The sequence below is a fragment of the Phalacrocorax aristotelis genome, chromosome 7, assembly GCF_949628215.1.
Source record: "Phalacrocorax aristotelis chromosome 7, bGulAri2.1, whole genome shotgun sequence".
NCBI lineage: Eukaryota > Metazoa > Chordata > Aves > Suliformes > Phalacrocoracidae > Phalacrocorax > Phalacrocorax aristotelis.
Window position 1 is genome coordinate 49,116,551 of NC_134282.1, and position 6,266 is coordinate 49,122,816.

Here is a 6,266-nt window from a genome sequence, read left to right on the forward strand (position 1 = left end):
ATCCAGCAACTTTCCCTTGCAAGTATCAGTGATCTGAGCTGGCCAGACTACCATGGCGGGTGGGAATGACGGTCAAAGGAACAGGGAAGAATCTGGACACCCCATGTATCAGGTATGGCAGTTTATTTGCTTTGATGAAAACTCTTACATAATCTGAATAGATTATATGAAATACCTTTAAAATGTTCAGAAAATCCTTTAGTAGAGCCGGATTCTCTCGTCTTCTGCATGGTACTCATGAACTCAGATTTCCTGTTCTTGATTCTCAGAGCAAACTGAACTTGTGTGCTAAGATCTAATAATGAAGTTACTGTGTGTTGCTCACCGTGTTCTCCTCATCCCCTTCAGCCCTTGCTGAAAGCACTGAGTACATTCCCATTGCTTTCCACCCCATTCCTTTGAAGGAGGCAAACACGTAACACATCCCACATTTCAAGTGGCTGCTAATATGATGTGTACAACTTTAGACATTTATGTGAGCACCCAGACTACGAGGATAAAGTTGGCAACAACCTGAGGTCATCTTGCCTACAAACCGCCCAACCACTGCCCTCCAGGTAAGAAGCTGGAAACCTGTGCTTATCTCTACCAGTTAGTGTTCTTAGGTGAGCAGACCATTGCAGATTAGATAGATGTGCTGTTACAGACACAAAAACCTTTTAAAGCCCCTGGAGAGCTTTCAGTACAGATTCGTGCTACCTCTCAGTCAATAAGAAACACAGGATTTGTTTGACAATGACAGTTCTAGGACTAAAATGAGAAAGTTGTGCCAAATGATAACAAGTCTGTATGCTCCTATGGCAAACTTGCACAGGCATGTGTACGGTTTTCCCAGGAATGAACTGTAAAATCTAGACTATTATATAAAAGGAGGGGTTTATTTACTGTATTGCCTAATACTGCATGCAGCCTTCAGTATCATTGCGCTCCATTGAAAGGGCAGAATGATTGAGTAGTTTGGCTTCCTAGTCTTATTGTATCCATTCACTGATGGGGAACAATAAAGGAGAGTGAGAAGAAGAAAACAAAACCAAAAGTGCTTGAGGACAATTCAAATTTGAAGTTGTCTTTGTTAAATACAAGAAAAGCACAAAATGAGGCCTCTTTGACATTTTCTCTATAAAAGCTGTTATGAAAGCTTTCAATAATTCTTGTCCAGCTTTGGCCCTTCTTGTACTCTTCTAGTGAAGATCAAGCATGTATATAGGCATTACTAGGATCAACTATTGGTAAATTAAAGAAAACAGTAAGTGCAGCTTGGTTATCTCGGAGAACCTAACTGCAAAACCTTCTACATAAGTAAGGCAGGAAGACAAGAGAAAGTTAATAACTTTTTTTTAGCTGTGGGACTTCTCTTTGCTTTTATTTCATGTAGCATGCCCAAGGATGCCACTAATAGTTTGATATCTATGAGGAAAAAAAAAAACGGGTGGGGGCTTTTGTGTTGGGGGGGTGCTTTGCAGGAAAAACTAAGAACCTGTTTAAAAAATAATACAATTTAAAATAAAAAAAGAAATTTTTAAATTTCTAAGAAAGAAAGAAAGAAAAAAGAGAGAGAGAGGGAGAAAGAGAGAAAGAAGAAAGAACCTAATCCAAAACAAAGTCCTGCAGACTTGTAGAACCCACTAAGGAGAACTAAGACAGAGCTGCAGTGAGGCCAGATGCAGTAAGTCTTCTACACTGTAATACTTAATATTTGAAACCTGTTCTGTGACTTACAGAATAGTTGGGTTTGTAGAATGAGCATCAGTGAAAAACGTGAAGCAGCAGTCACATTACTTGGAGGACAAAGACACTTCAAAGAAACCCTTCCTCACTCTCCCAGTTCTTCTGCTTTAAACCACAGCAGTGGTCATTATTTTTCTCTGTTAAAGAAGTTTTTCAAGTTTGTCAGCTTTAACTTTTATTAATTGATCTGGTTTAGCTAGTAGATTAAAATGTTTAAAAGGAACTAATCTGCACTTATTTATTTTTTAATAAATCCATTGCATTTTATACAACGTATTTGTTGCATGTAAAGTCAGCAAGGAAAAGGGACTCGGCTTCTGCGTGCAGCTGGCTAGATTAATAAAAGTGTTCTCCTACCTTTTGAGCTAATTTCCAGAATCACACAAGCCTATTGAGTTTCTCACCACCTGAGCATGTTGACTGATGCCATGTAAATTTTGGAGCAGAGATCAAGCGTATGCTTTTGACGTGCCCTCTCTCTAATAAGAGTTGGCTACTGTGGCAGAGTTGAATGAGAATTCAATTGTGATGGAAGTTAATAGGATTTATTTTTATCGCTGAGGTGCGGGAAGTGGACAAACCTTTGAGCTCACTTTGGCTCCCAAGCTATGTCAGCTTGTCCTCAATGGTCTCTCTGCCTTTCCCAACCTTTCCCTAGACATCTTTGCCTACAGCATGACTGCATCTATATCAATAAGCAGTGCAGCACTTTACGAGCTACTCCATGGAGGGCAGGAATTGATGCTGTGGGCCTGATTTCTATGCTATGGATACCTGGGGGAGGATTTGCTTTTGACTTCCTTTACTATGGTCCCATAAAATGAATTTTCTTTAACAGTTTGGGCACAAGTTTTGTTATTTTTATCTGACCGTGTGTAATGTGCACCACAGTGCAGACTGTGGGGGTGATTGGCAGATAAAAATCACATTTCTAATCCAAACACACATGCAAATACAGACACAGCCTACATTTCCCTCTTGCCAGCTGCCTTTTGAGGAAGAGGAGCTGGCTCAGAGAAGTGATCCTCCCCAGATCAGAAGGACTGGTGTAAGCGACATGGGAAATGGAGAACAGAGCCTTTTTTCCCTTTGTTTCTGAGACGTATATAAGAAGCCAAAAACTTCTTTGTATCAACCCTGAATTTCAAATGGTTATCACATAATTTCTGTAGGCGGTTCTGGATGTTACCTATCTGGTTTAATTTGGATCAAGAGGTTGCGTGGTTTGCTTTTGTTCCCTGACTAAACAGACTTGATGTTTAGATTCACATTTCTTGAACTGATATCCTTGTTATGAATTTAAGTCGGCTTCCCACAAACACTCCTAAATAATTGATACAAGTTGGCTATTTCCCTGGGAAAATGTATGTCTTAAAATATTTGCAAAACCCAAATATGTATTAAGATTTAAATTTGAATTGACATTTCCCTGCACAGTATTTGTCCATCTCCATTGTGTTTGTAGGCAGAGGTTATGTTTTTGGCAAGTTGACATTTAATATTTTTTCTATAGTTCACTCCAAAAGGAGCAAAAATTGTCTCAGCTTGCAAATTCAAATGGAGATTTTCCAAGTGCCTATATTCCAAGTTCCCATTCAGCATTTGAAGACCAAGCTATCTACTTTTTGGTCCTTCTGCTATCACTAAGCGCTCGTGATAACAAAGCTAGTAAGCATTTTTCATGGAGTTAGACCCATCAGCCCCATGTTAAAGCTAAATGGAATTCAGAAGCAAGCAAAAGGAGAGCCAAGAGACAGTATATTTGTCCCAAAGGAATAGGCAAAATGTACCAATGTCTCTTTTAGCCTTTTAAGAGAATGGTAGAAGAAGATAACTTTTTAGCTAAACAAAACCACAGAAGGAAGATGGTGACTATAAGATAAGGGAGTATAGCAGCCAGAAAACTAGCTTCAGAACCATTTAAAATTAGAGTTCCCCCCAGCACAAAGTGATTCTACAGCCCCACACCCCCTCACTTAAAACTGTAGGGAGGAAAAAATGAGAGAAAAAAGAAAAAAGGGAAAAATAAAAAGACAAGGAAAAGCCTTTTAGGTCAGCTAGTCCATCCCTTGCTGATCCAGGCACGCTGCTGACAGTATTTTCACATCCATGAGTGCTTTGTCCAGGCTACTTTAACTCCATTGCTAGGGCTTCCACCTGCTCTCAGGAGGGATCATTCCATTTATCTGTTATGAGTTGGCTGTATGGATTTTTTTTAAAGTTTTATTTTTATTTTCATTGACAAACCAAGCAATAAAGATTAGGTTGCCAAGTCCAAACTTGTCCACAGCGCAGATTGGTTTTGGGTTTTTTTCTGAGAATGGGAAAAAGCTTTCAAAGTAGAGAGTATCACCTCCCCCTTGCTGCTCACCATCATGAAACCCTGACTACAGAAGCGTCTCATTCATCCCCTGAAGTGTAATCCCTTGAGATCTCAGAAGTACTCCATAACCTGAAAATACTCTTTGTTTTGAAGGATAAGAAATAATGGACTGTTTCCACAGTAGGTAAAATGCAGGGGTTTGTCTTGAATTAGTGTCAGCTTTTACAAGGACAAGGGGGCTTATATGTATTTCTGAACTAGACATGTGTTATGATCCTATGTGTGTGTTCTCTGCTGCGGTAGCTCTATTACTAAGCAGAGCCTGTCTGTCGAGGGGTCCGCTTCCCAGTACCAGACGGCTTTGAGCCTGATTCTGACTTGCTTTACACCACTGCTCTAAATCAGACAGTTGCTATCAGCAGGATGATTGATGCCAGCGTGAAGCAAAAGTGGGTGAGGTTGACCTCATGCACCTTGCATTTCAGGGAGGAATCAAATTTTGCTTCCCAACTTTCACCTTTGGTTATAGGCGAGCCGTATCTAGCTTTGCAAAGAGAAACAGTTGGAGGAAGGCTATTTGGGGGGCAAAATGCAGTTACATTGTCTTCTGCCTGTGAATTTGCAGGCTGCTGTGCAAGGCATCCAGCTCTTTGTACTAACAGGAGTGCTAATATGATGTATTAAATGTCACACCGGCATCGCTGGGTATGCATATCTCTCCTGTTGTACTGCCTGTTTATGCTTATTCAGCTCTTTGAATAATTTAACACATTTCATACTCCAAATTACCCACAACAGTTTGACGGGGCTGCTGGCAGTTTACTTGAAACACTCAGTGTTAGGTCAAAGTAGGGCCCAAGCATCTGCTAAATAGAAGGACATTTCATACTTAGCAAAGCATAATTAGACATATACCTGCACACTTTTCATATGAAAAATAGGTAAATCCATGCTAACCCCAGTAGTACCATAGAAATAAAGGGTCATACTCAACACTGCGATGTATAGCCCTACACCAGGAATGCTTTGGGCTGAAGAAGGAGGATTGTGGAAGCCAGTAATTGTTAAAGACAGCTAAAACTAAGCAAGATGACACAGCTGTATCAGCATGTCATTCTTGCAGTTGCAGAGCAGAGATACTGATTGCCTTGGTGCAGTTAGGCTGGAATCAGGGATTTGGGAAACTTCACTGAGAGCAGTGCAATATTTGTCATACATTTATCTGAGACTTCTTGTAGAACAACTGTCCACAGGCTGAATAATGAACCTGGAAGCTAAAGCTAAAGGTCCTTAAATTGCCAGCTGACTTGGAGAAGGAAAGAAAACCTTCACGTTGTTCTCTCTGTTCCAGAGGGGATGTTAACATTTTCAGGCAGCAACTTTAATGTCACCAAGGGAAGGAAAGACCCAGTTTATGGGTCTGCCTGAACATTGATTTGGCCACATGCAACCGAGCCCACACAACTGCATTGATGGTGCACTGGGCCAGCACCTGCCTCCCGACTTGACTGGAGATGAGATGCAGCTGGCAGATGTCTCAGCAAGGACATGGACCGAGCACACAGTGGTCTGCACCCACCCATCCCCTGTGCTGCTGGAACTGGAGTCATGGGAGGTGCCCGTCTCAGACACACTCCAAATTCTCAGGCTTGACCTTTCCCTGCCATTAATTAGCTCAGGCCCTCGCCCTGAGAAGATTTCTGCTGGGTGGGTGTGGAAGAAAAGTGGGAATGAAGAAACTGGGGCATGGCCTTTGGCTGGACAGCTGGCCCATGGCAGGGCACCCCGCCCAGGATTAATGTGAGTTGTGGTCTATGAAGTGCCGCTGCTGTTTAGATTACATTAGGAAGGAGACACGGAACTGAGAGAGACAAAGTACCTGGTGCTTTGTATAGGTGCCTATCAGGATGGGGGTGTGTTCAGCTACTAGGACCATCATCTCTTTGTCTTTTTATTGTAAGCAAGATGCAAAATGAGCATTGCTTTCACAGCAGTGCCTGTTTGCCCACACCTCGGTGGGGTGAGGCTGTGTGATAGTGCACCCTGGACTGTGCAGTCTCGAGACACAGGTAGTCCAGCAATAAATCAGTGGACTTGGCACAGTGCTGCTCAGAATGATTTTAGGGTGCAGCTGGCAGGCAGTTTGAAACTGCTGGATGCGTGTGGCTCCAAGCCACTTGTGATGCAGTGGGCTGGGGCTGGGAGGAGAACTGAT